Source organism: Herpailurus yagouaroundi, unplaced genomic scaffold (genome assembly GCF_014898765.1).
Source record: "Herpailurus yagouaroundi ecotype Mexico unplaced genomic scaffold, PumYag 181, whole genome shotgun sequence".
NCBI classification, from domain to species: Eukaryota; Metazoa; Chordata; class Mammalia; order Carnivora; family Felidae; genus Herpailurus; species Herpailurus yagouaroundi.
In genome coordinates, this window is record NW_024412412.1 from 19028073 (window position 1) to 19053229 (window position 25157).

Sequence of the window (25157 nt, forward strand, 5' to 3'; positions counted from 1 at the left end):
TCACAGGGGCACCTGGGTAGCTCAGTGGCCTAAGCGTCTGACTCGATTTCGGCTCAGGTCATGATCTCACGGTTCATACGACTGAGCCCTGTGTCAAGCTCTGCACAGACAGTACAGGGCCTGATCGGGATTCAATCTCTCTTTTTTCTCTGCTCCTCCCTCTACCTCTCTCCCATTCTGTCTCAAAATAATTAAGTAAACTAAAAAGAAAAAAAGTCACAAAAATCAACCTAAAGTATATAATATTGAGAGCTAGACACTGAGGGAGTTGGTTTTAGACTAAGGCCATACATGTACAAGGCTGCTAAATAGAATGGAACTGAATATACCCACGATTTTTATATCTATATTATACAGTGATGAACATATTTATGCTTACTTTAATAGGGATGTATTCCTTTTAATTGTACACACCCACAAATCCACATAAAGAGAACCAGAAGTCCACTAATCCTGTTTTTAACTGAGGGCTTCCCCAGATCTTTTTCAGAGTAAAGCTGTCAACTAAGCCTTTGATTTTCCAGAGACATTAGCTTTACCCTATAAATTACATTTGCCTAAATTCGAAGGGTCTTGTTTACCTTCAAAATCTTATGTCTTTATTGTGAAGGAGCCCCCAGTGTGTGTGGCCATTTCTTCTTGGATGCCCACATTTTTCAATTTGTTTCTCAACTGGCTTGCATAATAAAAACTCTACTTTTTTTCAGAACATGAAAATATATCTATTACCATCAAAATAAATATTTAATCAATTTTATTATAATTAGATTATCAACTAATCACTTGACTCTGAATGTTACATTTTGGAAGGGACATAAGCATAGATGATAAGCAAAGATGATAAGCAAAGGGCCAGAAAGTTTATGTGAAAGTTTATGTTGTCAAAGACCAAACAATTCTGATATTGTAAGTCATATTCTAATTTTTAATTTAATTTTCAAATTTCTAATTATAATATACTTTAAACATGTACTAGTATAGGAAATAATATAAAAAATAGCTATATACCAATCACTGGGTTGTTTCACAGATGAGAAGATTTTGTCATATTTGTTTCAATCTCCGTCTTTAAGAAAAAAAGAGAAAAAAGAAAGAATACTGATTTTCCAGGTCGATACGCTATTCACAAAACCCTGTTGTCTGTCTCTTAGCTTGAAATTATTGCTGAGTTTTATTTTTGTGAAAGGTTAATAGTTTACTTAGCAAAGGACTTTCATCTATTAGCACATTTGATCCTCCTTATACACGTGAGAAATGGTTAGGGTGCATACTACTCTCTGTATTTTACAAAAGAATGAAGCATAGAAATGTTAAATGAGTTTCCCAAGATGTCAAAGTGATTCAAAGAGAACTGGACCAACTTCTGACTGCCAGCCTGCATGTGTCTCTATGTACCATGCTGTATATGTTACAAGGTCATAACTCAATATCAGAATATATGAGTACAACATAAAGAGGAATGCATTTCAAAGCACAGTTAGAACTCTAAATTTTTAAAGAACCCAAACCTATCAATATTTGACCATCACCAGAGTTGTCAACTCATCAAGAAAATCTTAATAATCCTTTCAGACTCCCAGGAGCTACTTCTTGTTTCTATACCTTTAAGTAATACTTTATCCCCTTCTAAAATGCTTTCGGAGAGTCTCTTTGTCTAACTGTCCCAACAACCCTATAAGGCAAGAGTTTTGTTAGTAATCTCTTTGCCAACGAGAATGTAGAATTGCTGAGAATTCACATGTTAGTAGTGTCTTAGGCCAGCAGTCCCCAGTCTGGGCCACATCACCTGGAGAACTTTAAAATCCTTAAGGTCACACCGTGTACCAAAAAACTCAGGATGTCTGGGAGTGGGTTCCAGGCATGGCTACGTTTTAAAGAGCCCAGGGGATTGCAGGGTGCTATGAAGTTTGGGAGCCACGAATTGAAGCAGTGGCTGCATGACAGCTTTTTGTGCTCCTGGTCTAGCGTTGCTTCTTCTACGGTATGAAACTGAACCCACACCTGAGCTTGCCGTCTTTCCTGCGGGCATCAGCTACCCACAGTTTAAGGAAATTCACTTGGCCCTTCATTTTGATTTTTCGTTCCATTTATGATTAGAAACAGATCTTTCTATGACATGCAGTCACCACAACATCTTTGACCCCCTGTCAAGCTGCAGCTGAAGCGCTAAGTTAACTATCTAAAGCACTGACCTTTAGTAACCTCGATTCTATTTTTACCTCAACTTGTCAACGGCCTATGAGTCTATCCTTGTGACAACAGTGAACAGAACACTTCTCTCTCTTTAATCTGAATGTTAAGTCCATGAAGGAACTTGGAACACCTTCTGTACTTTAAGATGGAAACAGAAAAGCCATGAATCAATATAATAAATCTCACACTACCTACAACCTCATACGCCAACAGCCTTGGATGAGTTCAACAGGCCGAGGTGCTTTCAGCTATTTTGATGTAACACGGAAGATAATGATGTATCTCCCAGGACCTGCCTCTTGATGACCTATCAGCAGTTCTCCAAGAAGCCTCAGCCCACGTGTCTCCCTGTCATCCTTGTATCCTGAAGAGTATTTGGGAACTACAAAACCCAGACATCACGTGCGAAAGGTATCTATTATTTTCACCACCGTACAAGCATTCACAACATTAGAAATTTTCCAGCTGGCTCTCAGAAATGTGGATACACCATGCTCCCTTAATTTGGAACAAGAAAGATTGGCTAAGAAAGTCTGTGCTCTAGTCTTTCACTCCCTTGGAGAATATGGGTTGAGAAATGAGAAGGTAAGAAGCTTCATCAGAGTTGTCTATGATTACTCAGGGTCTTTACTAGTAAACACAGAAATTGTGAATCTATATCATGCACGACTCTATCTCCAAGAAACTTCCTAGATTTGCAGTGGCCTGATAAGAAACAGCACACATTGTACCAATATAAGTAAAGGAATTATTTCACTAGCAACAATACTAGTGTTAATTGATCCCACTTTGCCATTTGGTATCTTTTGGCTATCATATATCAGCAGGCTTAACTTTCTCTTTTAGTACAAGAAAAATCATCCTTAGAACCATCACATACGTCACTGAACTTTTATTTCTACATGAGAGAAGTCAATCTTCAGATATAACTAGCATTCAATTAATTTACTACTTAGATTAACAATAAAGTTATTGAAAAGTACTTTAAATAATTTAAGAATGGAGACTAAGGATCCCCTTAATTTTAACACTGTAAATCTTCTGAATTTTACTCAACATAACATTTTCATGACTCACATACCCTTTTCAGGAGGAGAAAATTTTAAATGGCATTAATAAAAAATTTTATTACCTATTGAAACTGCTTGTGATGCCCTCCTTTAGAAAAGCCCACTTCTTAAAGACTAGTATATAGGCAAATAATTGCACATGAATAATAATTAAAATAAATTTAAAATAAGATCAAGGTTTTCTGAATGAGATATATATCATATGATTTACAGCATATATTTATAAATGCATTTGAGGTGTTAAAGAATTTATTTAAAAAATATATATATATTTTAATTAAATTTTATGTAAATATATCTATACATATAAATTCTATATATGTAATTTTATATATTCTCTCTATGTAAATTCTATAATATATATATCATATATAAACATTATTTATATATATATATTCTACATATATATTTACCTTGTGCATTGTAGCTATGATTTACCTGAAATTTATTTTTATAGATTATATGAGGTAGGTAGTCATCAAGTTTTCTTTTTATCATATGACTAGACAACTGCCCTAGCAAGGTTTATTGAAAACAAAAATTCTTTCCCCACTTTAAAACAGTGATAACCTCTGTTGTGTATCTGTTATATCTGTGTGGGTCTGTTTCTGGACTCTCTTCTGCCTCACTGATCTATTTTCCTATTGCTGGGCCAGTATGTTGTTTTAATTACTTTAACTAAATAGTATAAAATCTAGTGGAACAAGTTTTACCACCTAACTTTTCAAGAGTGCCTTGGCTATGAGACATTTTCATTTCATATTATTTAAATCAGCATGTCAAGTTTCCCCCTGTCCTACCATATACACATACAACTGTTGGGATTTGGATGGAGTCTCACTAAATCTATGAATCAGTTTTTGGAGAATTGACATCTTAAAGCTATTGAGTCTTCCAGTCCATGAATGGAGTATATCACTGGGTTTTAATATTGCTCAATAATCTTTTATAGTTTTCTATGTAAAGTCCTTGCACATGTTTTCCCAGATTTATTCCTAGGTATTTTTTTATACCACTGAAATGACTTAATATTTATATATTTTATAAGTTTCCAACTTCTTGGTGCTTATATACAGAAATAGAATTAACTTTCAATACTGAGCACACACCCACCAATGTTTCTAAATTCATTTATCAATTCAAATATTTATCTTTCAGCTCATTTGGATATTCTACATACACAATCATGTTTTCTATAAATAATGAATTATTTTTTTCCTTTTCCACATCTTTAAACTTTTTTTTTCTTTTCTTATTGCACTGGCTGGGATTCCTAATACAATGGTAATAGAGGGGATACTTGTCTCATTTCCATTTGCAGGAGCTGACCTTTTAAGTAAGATGTTTCTATAGGATTTTTTCATAGATACCTTTTATCATAATGAAACATTTTTTTCTGCTATTCCTAATTCTTTATTCCAATTTGTATCCTTACAATAAATCCTTATAATTTAAGAAAACTTGCATATGTATTCTGAATCCAAAAGAACCTAATTTAAATGATTATAATTTTGTCACTATCTTTTAAATATTTATTCTTCTAATTTTTCGTGTTTTATTCAGTAAGGTAGAACATCCAGAATGATATTGAATAATAGCAGTGATGGTAAGTATCCTAATCTTGTTCCCGACATTAATGAGAATGCCTCTTGTATTTCATGTGGACTCTATTTGCTAATATATGTTTTATTTATAACTTTTACATCTATATTCAGGATTTTTATATGTACACTTGTAAGTGATTTTGGTCTGAATAAATCACCAATCTCACCTGAATGATATTTGATAGCCAAATTCTTTTCTGTGGGTCTACTTTGTGATCTGGTCTTCAAATATCCCATATTAAATAATCCTCACAATGCTTAAAGAGCTTTTTTTTCTTTTATTGTTTCCATAAATAAAATAGTACTGAATAAATGAAGAGATACATTGTCTGATCATAAAACTTTATGTTAGAAAGTTGCTATACTAATCTGAGATAAAGATTACCATTTGATTAGCTATTTTATAAACAAATGAATACACTGGATTAAGATAGAGCATATATCTCCCTGCGCCAAATTCCATGATGTAACATAAAAAAAATGAATATGGTAAATCCAGTGCCACGTGCGTAAATAAGAAATAGTATTATTAAAGCATAAGAATTTGATAGGATCCTTGAAAGTTTAGAAAATACACAGGGCTCTAATCTATGGAAAAATAAATGTCTAAAATGAGTGCTGCAGTTATTTTTAAAGATAGGAATGATGTGTGGAAGCTTAAGGTCTAGAATCAATAGATGAAAAAAATTGACACATGCCTTGGAAAAATCTGTCATGATTAAATGGAGGCTAAATTAAGAGAAGGTGGAACATCTGACAAAAACATGACAAATTTTGCAAGTGGACATCTCCAGGAACATTTGTGCTAAGCAGCAAATAAGTGACCCTTTTATCTCCAGGTTATAACCAATATGTAGGAACTGGAACGGAGATTCAGGACAATTCACCAGGTAATTGCTGATCCTGGAAAGAGCAGGGACCTCTCACATATAGGAGTCAAGTCTCAACTTGGAGTCACCAACTCAGACCTAAGTAAACCTAAGAAGGTGAATAGGGATCCTCAACTATAAATATGAGCATACAGCCACAAATTCCCAACGCTGGAAGAAAATCAACACCATAAGAAGAAACAAATATCTATACGACTAATAGCCAATGAAATTAATAGAGCCAACAAAGATGAGAAAAAAACATGTATAAGGTTTGCATATCTCCATAGATACAAAGCAGGATATGTCTGCTCAAAATATAGAATCTGCCAAGACAAGTTTTGGAAACTGAAATTTTCACTTTTAAAGTTCAACAGTTTTTTAAAGTTCACTTTTAAAGTTCAGTCGGTTAAGCATCCAACTTTAGCTCAGATCACAATCTCATGGTTCCTGGGTTAGAGCCCCATGTCAGGCTCTGTGCTGACAACTCAGGGCTTGGAGCCTGCTTTGGATCTGTGTCTCCTTCTCTCTGCCTTTCCCCAGCTCATGATCTTTCTTTCTCTCTCTCTCTCTCTCTCTCTCTCTCTCTCTCTCTCTCTCTCTCAAAAATAAATAAGCATTAAAAAATATACAGTTCAATGGATAGAGTAAATACCAGAATGGACAATCTTGAAGAGAAAATTGGTCAGGTAAAATGATTAAACTTAGGGATTTTCTCAGAGTATCAGGCAAAAGGTGAAGGAAAGGGGGTATATATATAGGTGATAAGGGATATGGAAGCTATATCCAGAAATCCAAAAATCTCTAATTAAAGTTTGGGAAGAGAAAATAGGAAGGATGAGGGAAGGGGCTGCCTGAAAAAAATAATGGACAGAAATAATAATCCAAGTCCTTTGCTTCTCCCTTTTAGTCTAGTCTAAGAATTATCTTCATGTTAATCTCTCAGCATAGTCTGAAGAGATCAAATATTTATTTTCATGATTTCTTAAAATAGTCTTATGAAATATAATAATGAACACAATAGTAGAACTAATATTTAATTAAATTTCAGCATTTTTATTTGCCTTCAGTTAACACTTTCCTAGCCCTGTGGAGCTTGGATATGAAAGAGTATGCTCTACTTTGCCAACATAGCTATTTCCATAATTTTTCTCCAAATATAATTACACACTTCCAATTCCAGATACATGAAATCATGGTGGAAGGAACGAAATGGCTGAAATTCTACCAACCAAACAACCAATGTGCTGAATACTCATGTACTGAATAAATTAAGTTTACAAGAGATAAGGAGTAAAGACCCTCCTATCTTTACCAATTGTTTTCTCTCTCCATCATATAATTCCAAATCTTCATAACATTAACAAATTATTTCCTTCCCCCCATGGTAGACTAGCCTTTATTATTCTTCAACCTGTTTTAAATGTATGTAAATAATAAACAGCTGATTTATTTGTTTTCTCTATAGCAATAATCAATAATTTGTGGTGCTTTTTCTCATTACAGAAATTATATCTCATATTTCATAAACTCTATGGCAAATACTCCATATGGCAGAGGAGACCCATTCCTGCAATTGTGTTTGTTAAGACTGAAAATGCCATTTCAAGTAGGTGCACTAACGTTTACAGCAGAATCAAGATTTATTAAAACTACTCCACAGAGCAACATTGTACAGAATTTATGAACTGTAAAACTGCTATAAAGGTCACTTGAGATGCAAAAGTTTAATTTGGAGTATCATGTTATGGTACAGAACCGCTACACTCAGTGCTTGTTAAAATAAATGGTTTAAGGATATTTGTCTCAGTCTGCGGAGTTTATGAACTCCAACAAAAATAATTTCCTATTATCTAATATTTTACATAGGTTTGGTTTCTTTCAGGTTTGTTCACAAATCCACAACTTATCTCATGTGTAAAATAGCAAAGAAAATTGATACAGATTTGATCTCACTTTCAAAATTCACTGTTGTTTCATAGAGCGTACCGCATATCATTACTGGCCCGACTTCCAACATTTACTATTTCAAATTGTCATTCATTCCTCTTTTGATACCAAGACCTTTAGGAATGGACAACTTCTTAGGAAATATAGCAAAAGCGAACAACACATTGAGTATTTGTAACAGGAACATTTGGGAGAGCATGGTTAAACCAGATTATAAATTATAAAAATGTCTTAATTTATAATATTACACATGTATATATACACACATACATATATACATGATATGTATGTATATATACATGCATAATATTATAAATTAAGACATTTTTACTTGCTTTGTTTTTCACATGTATATATATATACATGTATATATATACATATATATGTGTATATATATATACATGTGAAAAACAATCAAAGCAAGTAAAATGTAAAGAAAAGTACCAGTTTTAGAGAGTTATCACTTTTGGTATGATAAATATTGTGCAATAAAAAATAACAAAATGGAAAGATAAGCAACAATGGGCATTTTCAAAATCTTTTCTGTAGCAGATTCTATTAATGGTAAAAATAGTATAAAATTGGGGCACCTGGGTGGCTCAGTCGGTTAAGCGTCCGACTTCAGCTCAGGTCACGATCTCACTGTCCGTGAGTTCGAGCCCCGCGTCGGGCTCTGGGCTGATGGCTCAGAGCCTGGAGCCTGCTTCCGATTCTGTGTCTCCCTCTCTCTCTGCCCCTCCCCCGTTCATGCTCTGTCTCTCTCTGTCTAAAAAATAAATAAATGTTAAAAAAAATTAAAAAAATAGTATAAAATTATTTAATTTAATTAAATTAATTTAATTTAATTAAAAAATTTAATTATACATCAAAACCAGTATTTATTGGGGTGCCTGGTGGCTCAGTGGGTGAAGCATGCGGCTCTTAGTTTTGGCTCAAGTCATGATCTCACAGTATCTGAGTTTGAGCCATGCATTGGGCTCTGCCCTGACAGCACAGGGCCTGCTTGGATTTGCTCTTTCTCACTCTCTCTTTGCCCCTACCCCACTCATGCTCTCTCTGTCAAAAATAAACTTAAAAAATATTTTAAAAAACCCCAATATTTATTATCAAAGGTCCAAAATGTAGAATCACCATATTATTTAATATATGTGAGATTTCTAATTAGCAGAGTAACAAAGTATAACTTTGCCAGAGTATTTACATTGTTACTCTTAGACTATAAAATACTATACTCATCTCTTGAACAATTAAAAAAGTTTTAAATAGTCTCACTAAATTTTAAACACAAAGAAGTATCAAGGAATCATGGGATTCCATTGTCCACTGTGTGATTAAAATAGTAAACATGATACGTCTCCATTTTTTCCCATGATGAGAAAAGTATAGCTAAAATGTTGTGCATATCTATAATTTACTAAGAATTTTACTAAGCAATTATTTGGAATTATTATTTTTTTCTTTTCATAATCCTTTATCATAGATGTTATTATTACCATCATTTTCAGGATGGGAAAACTGAAGCTTGGAGGGTTTAAGTCATGTTCCCAAAGTCATGCAGACATACAGTGAAGCTAACACTTGAACCAGTGTTTCCTGTCTAATTTTTTTCTAACAGAGCATTGCACCTTATTGTACTGTATTTAGCTACAGTCTATTAGAGCAGGGCATAAGGTAACATCCAGGCAAAAGAATTAAAGATTATTGTGGAAAGTGTAACTGTTTTTAATCTAAAGGACTGTTTGTTCTCAAATATCCAGGGTATATCTCTACCTGAAATTGTAGGTAATGTATTAAAAAAAAAGTGGTAGAATTCAGTTTATTAATCCAGGTCTGATATCATCTGCACACTTTTCTCTCTCTCACATAGTCCAGCGATCACACTCCTCATGCAGTTGTAAATCTCACTATCTTTCTTTGGCTTCCTATACCAGATTCATGCTTTTCCATCAGATCCAACCCATCAACACCCACCCCAATGGATTGAGAAATCTGAAATAAAGTGGTTTTTTTTTTTTTTTCTTGGACAATAGTTCCATGACTCAGACCGCAAACCCATCAGGATCTTACTTTGCCTTTAGAATCTCGTCAATGAGTACCACAGTACATAATCATGGGAATCTGTCTGCCCACACCCGTGACACAAGTTAGCATTCTCTTTGAGGTCTGATCCTACCCAATGCTTTTACTGATCTCTGGAAGGTATTCTTTATTCCCTTGTGAATCACAGAATTTTATAAAATTGATTTCTCTTTTTTTAATGTTTATTTATTTTTGAGAGAGTGTATGCATACAAGTGGGGGAGGAACACAGAGAGAGACAGAGGATCCGAAGTGGGCTCTGCTCTGACAGCAGAGAGCTCAAAGGTGGGCTCGAACTCACCAACTGTGAGATCATGACCTGAGCTGAAGAGCCACCCTGGTGGCCCTATACAATTTCTTTCTAAACTTAGGGCATTATTCATAGACGTTAGCAAGTGAGAGCACATTTTTGTATCATCATTGTGTGTTCATTCTCACTAACATCTGCTCTACTATAAGGTTGTGTAATGGCAGGAATACCTATAGATAGAGTAGTTAAAAAAGGTAGATTAATATTATCTGAGACAGATTATCTCACTAATTTAAATGATGAGCTTTGAAGAACTCTAGATAGAAGACAGAACTGTTAGCAATTAATAATTCATTCTGATTCAAGAAAACAAGTTTAACTCAAATATTCGTCAATCAGAGTGGAGTTTAGAGGCTGGACATAAAAAACAGAATGACATAGCAAGACTAACCCAATCATGACTAGAGGAGCTCTTCCCTAGCTACTACTAAGTAACATTTTGCCATCACCCTAGAGAGACAGGTATCTAGAATATGCCAGTTGTACTGCTCATATATGTAATTAGTAATGTGCACATCACTTTACTTATGACATACTATAAGCATGACTATACTTATTCTCTAAGTATGTAAATATTTATTTTCAGCTAGTTCTTGAGTTATATTTTTTAAAGTTTATATTAAAAAAAAACTTAAAATGTAACACAGTGAGGTACCAAATCTATGAAAACTAATCAATGATTTTGATATACAGCTGGAGATGTCCAGATAAGCAGCAATGCTTTTTATAGATTGGTGGGTTTGTAAGAAACCCCAACTTGAGAGTACCACTGTGTTCAGCAATACACCATGTTTATTGTCATCAAATCCAGAGACAAATGTACCCAAGAACATGCATGGTATAGCAGCTCTCTAATGCTGGGGAAGGTCCCCATGATAGACAATGACCACTGGAATAGTTTTAGGCAAACCATAATCTAGTTCTATAACCTATCTTTCTGTCTCTATTGATCAGATATAAATAGGTCATTATACAAATACATATCTCACTGGAATTTCATGATTTCTTTTGTTTTTAACACAAAGCGAGAGTAACTAATTACATTCGTTGTATAGCCTTGATTCAGCGATTATTGTGACTGAATGAACAGGAAGAAAGCATATGGGATCAAGAGAGAGTAAAAATCCAAGGGAAGATTTTGTTTTTACAGAGGATTCATTTAAATTTTTTTTTAATGTTTATTTATTTTTGAGAGAGAGAGAGACAGAGACAGAGACAGAGAGAGAGAGAGAGAGAGTGGGGAAGGGACAGAGAGAGAGGGAGACACAGAATACAAAGCAGGCTCCAGGCTTCGAGCTGTCAACCCAGAGCCTGACACAGGGCTTGAATTCAGGAACCGTGATATGGTAACCTGAGCCAAAGTTGGACACTTAACCGACTGAGCCACCCAGGCGCCCCACAGAGGATTCATTTTAGATGAAAGTCTTTTTCTTTTTTTAACTTTTTAAAATGTTTATTTGTTTTTGAGAGAGAAAGACAGAGCACAAGTATGGTAAGGGCAGAGAGAGAGGGAGACAAAGAATCTGAAACAGGCTCCAGGCTCTGAGCTGTCAGCACAGAGCCCAAAGAGGGGCTTGAATTCAAGACCTGTGAGATCATTACCTGAGTCAAAGTTGGAGGCTTGACTGACTGAGGCACCTAGGTGCCCCTTAGATGAAAGTCTTAATTTGTCACCTAATTGCAGAAATAGTTCAGTAGATTTGAGGGACATGGTACTAAAAGTTTATATGTTTCAAGAACTACAGAAAGACAAAAAAAATTGTACTTGTTGATTTGAAACTGCAGAAAGACTTATTAACAACTTTGAAAACTTCACATTTAGCACTGTAATATTCCTGCAAACAACCCTTCTTCCTGCCTTGAGGACAACATACCATACTGGATTTCTAATACATTTTTTCAAGTGGTGTGTGTGTGTGTGTGTGTGTGTGTGTGTGTGTGCATGTACACACATGTGCATTTACGTATTTTAATATAAAGTTAGCCTATATGGTCAGCAATTTCAGATAAGCCATGTGGCTATGAGATGCTTTTGTATCAAAAAAATAAATCCTTAGGAAAACAGAGTATATAATTTTTAACTTAGAATGTCTGTATCTTTTCATATTTTCAAAGTTCTCAACGTGCCTTATAAGTCATTTTGGAATTTGACTTCAGCCTAATTTTCTAACCATACCTCTAGAACTCAATATCCTCCTCCCTTAGTATTTTCTAGGCAACCAGGTCAGTTTTTAGTTCCTTGAAACATGCCAAACTCTTTCCTGGCTTGGCAATAGTCCATGTAATATTTTTCTCCACCCTGAGCATTTTTCAAATATTCTTCTCTTGCAACTCTTGGTAATCCTTTGGGTTTCCAATACAGTGAAATTTTCTCTGATAAGCTTTGTTGGACCATCTTTTTTAAACTAAATCTTTACTTTCATTTCCTTCATAGCATATTTCATAAATCATGTTGTATATTTTCACTTGTTTAAAATGTATTGCCCTCATTAAACTGTAGATTTTAAAAAGGCAAAGCCATTGCTTATTTTGTTCACATAACTGGAAAACTGTAGAAACTAAAATAATTTTTTTAAAGGTGAAGGGAATCCCACTCAATCATTCTAGGTTTCCCATGAAAAATCCAGATAAAAATAATTTACTCATGTACCTAAATAGATGTTTTCAGTGTGAACTTTTTTAAAATTAGAAAATTGTAAGAAATCTAAAAATAATGTATTTTCTGGGGGATATAAAACTGTATGCTTTGTATTTATATGGTATTTATCCAGTGAATAAAATTATATAGGTTAATTATTCTAGGTTATATCAGTCACACCTAGGAGAGTTCAAGTACACATTTTGTATTGATAATTTTTCATAATCTATATCTATCTATCCATCTATATATGTATATAGATAGGATAGGATACTAGAAATTTTAAGTAGGTGTCAGTTATCTGAAGAATTCTAGCACTGACATAGTATCATTTAAAATATATGACTTAGGTACAATCTCACGGAAATGTGGGGAGAAGATAGTGGCGTAGGAGGAGCTGGGTTCACCGCGTCCTGCTGATCACTTAGATTCCACCTACACCTGCCTAAACAACCCAGAAAACCACCAGAAGACTAGCAGAACAGAGTCTCTGGAGCCAGGTCCAGACGAGAGGCCCACGGAAGAGGGGCCCCTCCTGAAGCGGATCACCAAAGGAGAAGCGAGCTAAGCCTGCCCCTCCTGCCCCCATGCACCTTGCTGATCCACCCCAGCTAATAAGCCAGATCCCCAGCACCACAAGCCTGGCAGTGTGCAAGTAGCCCAGATGGGCCACGCCACCCCACAGTGAATCCTGCCCCTAGGAGAGGGGAAGAGAAGGTACACACCAGTCTGACTGTGGCCCCAGCGGTGGGCAGGGGGCAGACATCAGGTCTGACTGCGGCCCTGCCCACCAACTCCGGTTATTCAAGACAGCACAGAGGAAGTACCCTGCAGGTCCACACCACTCCAGGGACTATCCAAAATCACCAAACGGAAGAATTCCCCTCAAAAGAATCTCCAGGAAATAACAACAGCTAACGAACTGATCAAAAAGGATTTAAACAATATAAGAGAAAGTGAATTTAGAATAATAGTCATAAATTAATCGCTGGGCTTGAAAACAGTATAAAGGACAGCAGAGAATCTATTGCTACAGAGATCAAGGGACTAAGGAATAGTCAGGAGGAGCTAAAAAAAAAACCACTATAAACGAGCTGCAAAATAAAATGGAAACGACCACGGTTCGGATTGAGGAGGCAGAGGAGAGAATAGGTGAACTAGAAGATAAAATTATGGAAAAAAAGGAAGCTGAGAAAAAGAGAGATAAAAAAATTCAGGAGTATGAGGGGAAAATTAGAGAACTAAGTTATGCACTAAAGAGAAATAATACACGCATAGTTGGTATTCCAGAGGAGGAAGACAGAGAGAAAGGTGCTGAAGCGGTACTTGAAGACATAATACCTGAGAACTTTCCAGATCTGGGGAATGAAAAAGGCATTGAAACCCAAGAGGCACAGAGAACTCCCTTCAGACGTAACTTGAATCGATCTTCTGCACGACATATCATAGTGAAACTGGCAAAATACAAGGATAAAGAGAAAATTCTCAAAGCAGCGAGGGATAAACATGCCCTAACATATAAAGGGAGACCTATAAGACTCGTGACTGATCTCTCTTCTGAAACTTGGCAGGCCAGAAGGGAATGGCAGGAGATCTTCAATGTGATGAACAGAAAAAATATGCAGCCAAGAATCCTTTATCCAGCAAGTCTGTCATTTAGAATAGAAGGAGAGATAAAGGTCTTCCCAAACAAACAAAAACTGAAGGAATTCGTCACCACTAAACCAGCCCTACAAGAGATCCTAAGGGGGATCCTGTGAGACAAAGTACCAGAGACATCGCTACGAGCATAGAACATACGGACATCACAATGACTCTAAACCCATATCTTTCTATAATAACACTGAATGTAAATGGATTAAATGCACCAACCAAAAGACATAGGGTATCAGAATGGATAAAAAAACAAGACCCATCTATTTGCTGTCTACAAGAGACTCATTTTAGACCTGAGGACACTTTCAGATTGAGAGTGAGGGGATGGAGAACTATTTATCATGCTACTGGAAGTCAAAAGAAAGCTGGAGTAGCCATACTTATATCAGACAAACCAGACTTTAAATTAAAGGTTGTAACAAGAGATGAGGAAGGGCATTATATAATAGTTACAGGGTCTATCCATCAGGAAGAACTAACAATTATAAATGTCTATGCACCGAATACGAGAGCCCCCAGATACATAAAACAGTTACTCATAAACATAAGCAGCTTTATTGATAAGAATGTGGTAATTGCAGGGGACTTTAACACTCCACTTACAGAAATGGATAGATCATCTCGACACACGGTCAATACAGAAACAAGGGCCCTGAATGATACATTGGATCAGATGGACTTGACAGATATATTTAGAACTCTATATCCCAAAGCAACAGAATATACTTTCTTCTTGAGTGCACATGGAACATTCTCCAAGATAGATCACATACTGGGTCACAAAACAGCCCTTCATAAGTATACAAGATTGAAATCATACCATGCATACTTTCAGACCACAATGCTATGAAGCTTGAAATCAACCACAGGAAAAAGTCTGGAAAACCTCCAAAAGCATGGAGGTTAAATAACACCATACTAAAGAATGAGTGAGTCAACCAGGCAATTACAGAAGAAATTAAGAAATGTATGGAAACAAATGAAAATGAAAATACAACAATCCAAACGCTTTGGGATGCAGCGAAGGCAGTCCTGAGAGGAAAATACATTGCAATCCAGGCCTATCTCAAGAAACAAGAAAAATCCCAAATACAAAATCTAACAGCACACCTAAAGGAAATAGAAGCAGAACAGCAAAGACAGCCTAAACCCAGCAGAAGAAGAGAAATAATAAAGATTAGAACAGAAATAAACAATATAGAATCTAAAAAAAAAACTGTAGAACAGATCAACGAAACCAAGAGTTGTTTTTTTGAAAAAATAAACAAAATTGATAAACCTCTAGCCAGGCTTCTCAAAAAGAAAAGGGAGATGACCCAAATAGATAAAATCATGAATGAAAATGGAATTATTACAACCAATCCCTCAGAGATACAAACAATTATCAGGGAATAGTATGAAAAACTATATGCCAACAAACTGGACAACCTGGAAGAAATGGACAAATTCCTAAACATCTACATGCTTCCAAAACTCAATCAGGAGGAACTAGAAAACTTGAACAGACCCATAACCAGCGAAGAAATTGAATCAGTTATCAAAAATCTCCCAACAAATAAGAGTCCAGGACCAATGGCTTCCCAGGGGAGTTCTACCAGATGTTTAAAGCAGAGATAATACCTATCCTTCTCAAGCTATTCCAAGAAATACAAAGGGAAGGAAAACTTCCAGACTCATTGTATGAAGCCAGTATTACTTTGATTCCTAAACCAGACAGAGACCCAGTAAAAAAAGAGAACTACAGGCCAATATCCCTGATGAATATGGATGCAAAAATTCTCAATAAGATACTAGCAAATCGAATTCAACAGCATATAAAAAGAATTATACACCATGATCAAGTGGGATTCACCTAGGATGCAGGGCTGGTCCAACATTCACAAATCAATCAACGTGATACATCACATTAATAAAAGAAAAGAGAAGAACCATATGATCCTGTCAATTGATGCAGAAAAGGCGTTTGACAAAATTCAGCACCGTTTCTTAATAAAAACCCTTGAGAAAGTCGGGATAGAAGGAACATACTTAAAGATCATAAAAGCCATTTATGAAAAGCCACAGCTAACATCATCCTCAATGGGGAAAAACTGAGAACTTTTTCCCTGAGATCAGGAACACGACAGGGATGTCCACTCTCACCGCTATTGTTTAACATAGTGTTGGAAGTTCTAGCATCAGCAATCAGACAACAAAAGGAAATCAAAGGCATCAAAATTGGCAAAGATGAAGTCAAGCTTTCACTTTTTGCAGATGACATGATATTATACATGGAATATCCGATAGACTCCACCAAAAGTCTGCTAGAACTGATACATGAATTCAGCAAAGTTGCAGGATACAAAATCAATGTACAGAAATCAGTTGCATTCTTATACACTAAGAATGAAGCAACAGAAAGAGAAATAAAGAAACTGATCCCATTCACAATTGCACCAAGAAGCATAAAGTACCTAGGGATAAATCTAACCAAAGACGTAAAAGTTCTGTATGCTGAAAACTATAGAAAGCTTATGAAGGAAACTGAAGAAGATACAAAGAAATGGAAAGACATTCCCTGCTCATGGATTGGAAGAATAAATATTGTCAAAATGTCAATACTACCCAGAGCTATCTACACATTCAATGCAATCCTGATCAAAATTGCACCAGCATTCTTCTCAAAGCTAGAACAAGCAATCCTAAAATTCATATGGAACCACAAAAGCCCCTGAATAGCCAAAGTAATTTTGAAGAAGAAGACCAAAGCAGGAGGCATCACAATCCCAGACTTTAGCTTCTACTACAAAGCTGTAATCATCAAGACAGCATGGTATTGGCACAAAAACAGACACATAGAAACCCCAGAACTAGACCCACAAACGTATGGCCAACTCATCTTTGACAAAGCAGGAAAAAACATCCAATGGAAAAAAGACAGTCTCTTTAACAAATGGTGCTGGGAGAACTGGACAGCAACATGCAGAAGAATGAAACTAGACCACTTTCTCACACCATTCACAAAAATAAACTCAAAATGGATAAAGGACCTGAATGTGAGACAGGAAACCATCAAAACTCTAGAGGAGAAAGGAGGAAAAGACCTCTCTGACCTCAGCTGTAGCAATTGCTTACTCGACACATCCCCAAAGGCAAGGGAATTAAAAGCAAAAGTGAATTACTGGGACCTTATGAAGATAAAAAGCTTCTGCACAGCAAAGGAAACAACCAACAAAACTAAAAGGCAACCAACGGAATGGGAAAAGATATTTGCAAATGACATATCGGACAAAGGGCTAGTATCCAAAATCTATAAAGAGCTCACCAAACTCCACACCCGAAAAACAAATAACCCAGTGAAGAAATGGGCAGAAAACATGAATAGACACTTCTCTAAAGAAGACACCCGGATGGCCAACAGGCACATGAAAAGATGCTCAACATCGCTCCTCATCAGGGAAATACAAATCAAAACCACACTCAGATATCACTTCATGCCAGTCAGAGTGGCCAAAATGAACAAATCAGGAGACTATAGATGCTGGCGAGGATGTGGAGAAACAGGAACCCTCTTGCACTGTTGGTGGGAATGCAAATTTGTGCAGCCACTCTGGAAAGCAATGTGGAGGTTCCTCAGAAAATTAAAAATAGACCTACCCTATGACCCAACAATAGCACTGCTAGGAATTTACCCAAGGGATACAGGAGTACTGAAGCATAGGGGCACTTGTACCCCAATGTTTATAGCAGCACTCTCAACAATAGCCAAATTATGGAAAGAGCCTAAATGTCCATCAACGGATGAATGGATAAAGAAATTGTGGTTTATATACACAATGGAGTACTACGTGGCAATGAGAAAGAACGAAATATGGCCCTTTGTAGCAACGTGGATGGAACTGGAGAGTGTGATGCTAAGTGAAATAAGCCATACAGAGAAAGACAGATACCATATGTTTTCACTCTTATGTGGATCCTGAGAAACTTAACCGAAACCCATGGAGGAGGGGAAGGAAAAAAAAAAAGAGGTTAGAGTGGGAGACAGCCAAAGCATAAGAGACTCTTAAAAACTGAGAACAAACTGAGGGTTGATGGGGGGTGGGAGGGAGAGGAGGGTGGGTGATGGGTATTGAGGAGGGCACCTTTTGGGATGAGCATTGGGTGTTGTATGGAAACCAATATGACAATAAATTTCATATATTGAAAAAAAACAATATTTATGACTTTAATTTTAAGCACCTAAGAAAGCTACAAATGAAAACTTGAAAAGTGAAATAGAAAAAGTCTAATATACAGAAAAATTTTATCACAATTCTCAATAAATGTTGAATATTGAAGTTCAGGAATATTGAAATTCACTGACTATAGAAAATTTGATAAACATTACCAAAAATCTTCATTTAATATGTATAAAATATTGCATAGCATCACTAAAGAGTACATACCCTTTGCAAATCTGTATTTTGAAGGAGAACTTATTTCAGGGATTGGATCATATTTTGAATTCAATGATAATTATAATTTTATGCTATTTGAAATTAAGTAATAATGACAGTACCACATATATAAACTCACAGATACTACTAATACATATTATAAAGGACAATTTCAAATCTTCAAACCGATGTTAGATTCCTATAATAGCATATGTCTAATATGCTCTCCCAAAGCAGTCTATATTTTTAGTAATCTCCAAAAACACAAAAGTAGTTCCCAGGAATTACAGAAGTAGCCTGTAACGCTGTAGCAATAACAATGTGATTTAATGACTATTATTATATCCCATCCACCAAGTGTAAAGGAGACCACTGTACTTAATAGTCCATCCTTCCTTCTCCCTCCCTGACATTTTTTTTTTTGAAGCACAGAACTGGCAAGTATAGAGACTGTATTTTTACCCTCACTTACCATGTGTGGTGACCATGTACATAAGCTCCGGCCAATGAATTGTGCAAGTATTGGGTGCTAGCTAGTGGAAAATCTCTTAAGAAGCAGCTTATGTGTGCTCTTTACATATCTGAGCATGTGATTTTAACTGCTGGAGCTACTAACTTGACCCATGACCATGAAATTATGTATTAGGGATGGCAGAGCAGTGAGATGGAAGGGATCTATATCCCTAGAAACCTTTTAAAGCCACCAAGGCCTGACTGCTTCTACCTGTACTTCGTGTATGAGAGAAATAAGTTTTGATCACAATTATGCCACTGATATTGATTTTCTGTTAACATAGTTAAACCACATGGGTATATTATGCTCTACATTTTACATGCCACTTTATTTAATCTGTGTAAAGTCTCATAAGGGAGAAACTATTATGCTTGTAAGTTTGAAAACAGAGATTTCAGGTTTGCCTATGTTCTCAGTAAAGAAAAGAGCTGAGTTTTGAACTTAGGCTTGTCTGGCTCCGACAGTGAATTTTTACTCACTGATTTCTTTCTTTCTTTCTTTCTCTTTCTTTCTTTCTTTCTCTTTCTTTCTTTCTTTCTCTTTCTTTCTTTCTTTCTTTTCTTTCTTTCTTTATTTCTCTCTTCCTTTCTTTCTTTCTTTCTTTCTTTCTTTCTCTTTTCATTTTCCAACACTTTCATTTTTATTTTGTTTTAATATATATTTAACATATATATATATACATATATACATATATATTTAATATATATTATTTTATTTTTTTAATTTAAATCCAAGTTAGTTAACCTATAGTGTAATATTGGTTTCAGGAGTAGAATTTAGTAATTCAACTCTTACATATAACACCCAGTGCTCATCCCAATAAGTGCCCTCCTTAATGCCCATCACTCTTTTAGCCCATTCCCCATCCAATACGCTGCGAGCAACCCAACAACCCTCAGTTTGTTCTATTTAAGAATCTCTTATGGTTTGCCTCCCTGTTTTTAATCTTAATTTTGCTCCCCTTCCCTTATGTTCATCTGTTTTGTTTCTTAAATTACACATGTCTCACTCACTGATTTCTGCTATTTCATATTATAATGCCTTCTGAGAACACTATCAGTGCCTAAAACATTGATTCACTCTTGTATATTACCTAACACATAATGGACATTTAATAGATATTTATTATTCAAGTCATCTAACACCACAGGTTGATAGGACGTAGAAAAAGTAGGAGGAGTAACTGTAAGGAAAGGAAGTACAGTTGACCCGTGAATGAATATAGCGTCAGAGGCACTGAGCCCTGGTGCAGTCAAAATTCACATAGAACTTTTGCTCCCCCCAAAACTTAACTGCTAATAGCCTACTGTTGACTGGAAGCCTTACCAGTAACAAAATTAACACATTTTATTGCATGATATGTGTAATGTATATGTGTAATGTATTTTTATAATAAAGTAGACTAGAGAAAATAAAATGCTGTTAAGAAAGATCACAGAGAAAATACATTTACAGTACCACACTGTGTCTATTGAAAAAAAAAAAAAAAGAAACTGCATGCATATAAAGTAGACCTGCACAGTTCAAACCCATGTTGTTCAAGGGCCTACTGTATTTTTAAAAAGGCACATATGGCTGCTTCTCATGATCAAAATGGTCCCTAAACTTTTGAAGTGAATTCATATCTGTGCAAAATTGCCTCAAAATTATAAGGATAATTTTTGATAAAAAGTAGTATCAAGAAATGAGAACACAAAGTGAAAGATATCCTGGAAAATAAATTAAAACTGCTAATTTCTTGTTGTACCCTTACCATACTTGTCTTTTTTAGGAAAATTTTAATTCTTGGCTTATTTTCATCTTCTGAAATATCAAATTAGATCTTTTTTTCTCAGTACTCTATTGTAAACTAAAAGTTTAAAAAGGAGCTTCCAGATAAACATAATTTTATAGCCTTCATCTCTAGTAAAAGGAGGAAAAATTAGGGGAAAAAAGATCATTAGCTCACACTATGTGAATGTGAGAAGAGATCATAGCGAGAAAGTTAATCTCAGTAAAGTTTGAGAGCATGGAAAACAGAACAGAACATGGTTCGCTCCTAAGAAGAGGAGAGAAAGTTACTGCTTTTTCTTGGAAGAAAGATACTGACAATGCCTGGTCCCTTACACTCTGCAAAACCCCTGCATGCTCAGGCTTGTAGGTACTGGGAAGAGTAAAGATTAGTAAACAGACACACAGCAAGGAAAGGAAAGAGAAGATGAAGAAAATGTAAAAATGAAAACAAGACAAGGAAAAGGGACGGAGAACAAGAAAATGTTTTAAAATAAAAATATGACCGATTTTATGTTAAAAAATCAGTATCCTACAGGTGCAATATCTGACAAAGGGACAAAAGAGAAGAAAAGTTTTGTAGAAATTAGGATAGAATTTAATTAAATTTCTCATTAACTGAGTTTTCAGATTTAAAGGGTCAAAAGAAAAGATGACAAAAGAAAAACACTGTCACATGAGCAAATCATGAAATTTCAAAGCACTTAAAATAAAATTAAGATCTTGGAAGTTTGCAAAGGGTGGGTAGGTGGGCAGCTCATATAAATGAATGGGAAACGTAATGGCATCAGAATTCTGGCCAGCATAATTTGACTTTAGAAAATGGTGGAGTCAAGATGTAATTCCCTAGGATAAAGTATTTTTTAAAATCTTTTTTTAACATTTATTTATTTTTGAGAAGAGAGAGAGAGAAGCATGCGTGGGGGAAGAGAGAAAAAGAGGAAGACAGAATCTGAAACAGGTTTCAGGCTCTGAGCTGTCAGCACAGAGCGCAACGCGGGGCTCGAACTCATAGATCATGAGATCATGACCTGAGCCGAAATTGGATGTTTAACCAACTGAGCCACCAAGGCGCCCCTAGGGTAAAGTATTTTTAATCTAGCATCTGATACCTACCCATAGTGCTAATTAAATCTGAAGACAGAGTAAAAATACTCTCAAATACCCTACGGCTGAGATACACATAAGTTTTATGATACTACAGGCTATGCTTCAGAACAAATAAAACTACAAGAAAGAAAATGCAACAGAGAAACCTGCCTGCAGATGACAATAGTAGATAGTCTGGACTGTAGCATGTGCGTCTCCAAGAAATAGATGGGTAAGTTTGTGGTATGAAAAAAACACACATTCAGAGTAGTCTTCAGTGAGAGTAGCTCTAAAATGAATAGTGATAAGTACATAGAAAATGAAGCCAATGGAGTGAGTACTGAAAGATATGAATTTATTGACATTATGATGCTTGTAGAGTTGGAGTTTCTGGTGGTGTTCTCTGGTCCTTTCTAATCTTTGTTGCTTTTGGTATTTATTTTTTTTTCATCTTTTCTCCCCTCAGAGAGTCCCCCTTAAAATTTCTTGCAGGGCTGGTTTAGTGGTCACAAACTCCTTTAATTTTTGTTTCTCTGGGAAACTTTTTATCTCTCCTTCTATTTCGAATGACAGCCTTGCTGGATAAAGAATCCTTGGCTGTGTATGTTTCTGATTCAGCACACTGAACATTTCCTGCCACTTCTTTCTGGCCTGCCAAGTTTCTGTGGATAGGTCTGCTGCAAACCTGATCTGTCTTCCCTTGTAGGTTAAGGACTTTTTTCCCTTGCTGCTTTCATGATTCTCTCCTTGCCTGAGTATTTTGTGAATTTGACTATGGTATGCCTTGTTGATGGTCGGTTTTTGTTGAGTCTAATGGGAGTCCTCTGTGCTTCCTGGGTTTTGAGGTCTGTGTCTTTTCCCAGGTTAGGAAAGTTTTCTGCTATGATTTGCTCACATAACCCTTCTACCCCTATTTCTCTCTCTTCCTACTCTGGGACCCCTATGATTCTGATGTTGTTCCTTTTTAATGAGTCACCGATTTCTCTAATTCTTAAATCGTGCTCTTTTGCCTTAATCTCCCTCTTTTTTTCTTCTTCGCTATTCTCTATAATTTTGTCCTCTATATCGCTGATTCTCTGTTCTGCCTCGTCCATCTTTGCTGCCACTGCATCCATCCATGATCGCATCTCAGTTATAGCATTTTTAATTTCATTCTGGCTATTTTTCACTTCTTTTATTTCTGCAGACAGGGATTCTAATCTATTTTCGACTGCAGCTAGTATTCTTATTATCGTGACTCTAAATTCTAGTTCAGACCAGTTGCTTGTATCTGTTGGTTAAATGCCAGGCTGTCATTTCTTCATGCTCTTTCTTTTTGGGGTTAATTCCTTCATTTTGTCATTTTGAAGGGAGAAAAGGAACTAATGAGGTAGAAAAATTGGAATTAAAAATTAAAAATTAAAAAAAACACACACACAAAGCGAATAGATTATGCTAGATCCTAGCTGTGTTGAAAGTGGCTTGACAGATTAGAGAAACGAAATGCTCCAATCAAAAGACATAGGGTAAAAGAATGAATAAGAAAACAAGATCCATAAATATCCTGTTTACAAGAGATCCACTTTAGACCTAAAAACATCTACAGATTGAAAATAAGGGGATGGAGAACCATTTATCATGCTAATGGTCAACAAAAGAAAGCCGGAGTAGCCATACTTATATCACACAATCTAGACTTTAAAATAAAGACTGCATCAAGAGATGCAGAAGGGCATTATATCATAATCAAGGGGTCTATAGACCAAGAAGACCTAACAATTGTAAACATTTATGCGCCAAATGTGGCAGCACACAAATATATAAATCAATTAATCACAAACATAAAGAAACTCATGGATAATAACACCAAAATAGTAGGAGACTTCAACACCCCACTCACAGCAATGGACAGATCATCTAATCAAACAATAAACAAGGAAACAATGGCTTTGAAGGACACATTGGACCAGATGGACTTAACAGATATATTCAGAACATTTCATCCTAAAGCAGCAGAATATACATTCTTCTCTAGTGCACATGGAACGTTCTCCAGAATAGACCATATACTGGGACGCAAATCAGCCCTAATAAGTACAAAATGATCAAGATCATACCTTGCATATTTTTAGACCACAATGCTATGAAACTTGAAATCAAAGACAAGAAAATTTTTGGAAAGGTAACAAATACTTGGAGACTGAAGAACATCCTACTAAAGAATGAATGGGCTAACCAAGCAGTTAAAGAGGAAATTAAAAAGTATATGGAAGTCAATGAAAATGATAGCAACACAACCCAAAACCTCTGGGACGCAGAAAGGGCGGTCATAAGAGGAAAGTATATAGCAATCCAGGTCTTCCTAAAGAGGGAAGAAAGATCTCAGATACACAACCTAACCTATGCCCTAAGGAGCTGGAAAAACAACAGCAAATAAAACCCAAAATCAGCAGAAGAAATAATAAAGATTAGAGCAGAAATTAATGCTATCGAAACCAAAAAAACCCAGCAGAACAGATCAATAAAACCAGAAGCTGGTTTTTTCAAAGAATTAACAAAATTCATAAACCACTAGCCAGTTTGATCAAGAAGAAAAAGGAAAGGACCCAAATAAGTAAAATCAAGAATGAAAAAGGAGAGATCACAAGCAACACAACAGAAATAAAAACAATAGTAAGAGAATATTACGAGCAATTATATGCCAATAAAATGGGCAATCTGGAAGAAATGGGCAGATTCCTAGAAACATATATACTACCAAAACTGAAACAGGAAAAAATAGAAAATATGAACAGACCCATAACCAGTAAGGATATCAAATTAGTAATCAAAAATCTGCCAAAAAATAAGAGTCCAGGGCCAGATGGCTTTCCAGGGAATTCTACCAAACAGTGAAGGAAGAGTTAATACCTATTCTCTTGAAACTGTTCCAAAAAATAGAAATGGAGGGGCGCCTGGGTGGCGCAGTCGGTTAAGCGTCCGACTTCAGCCAGGTCACGATCTCGCGGTCCGTGAGTTCGAG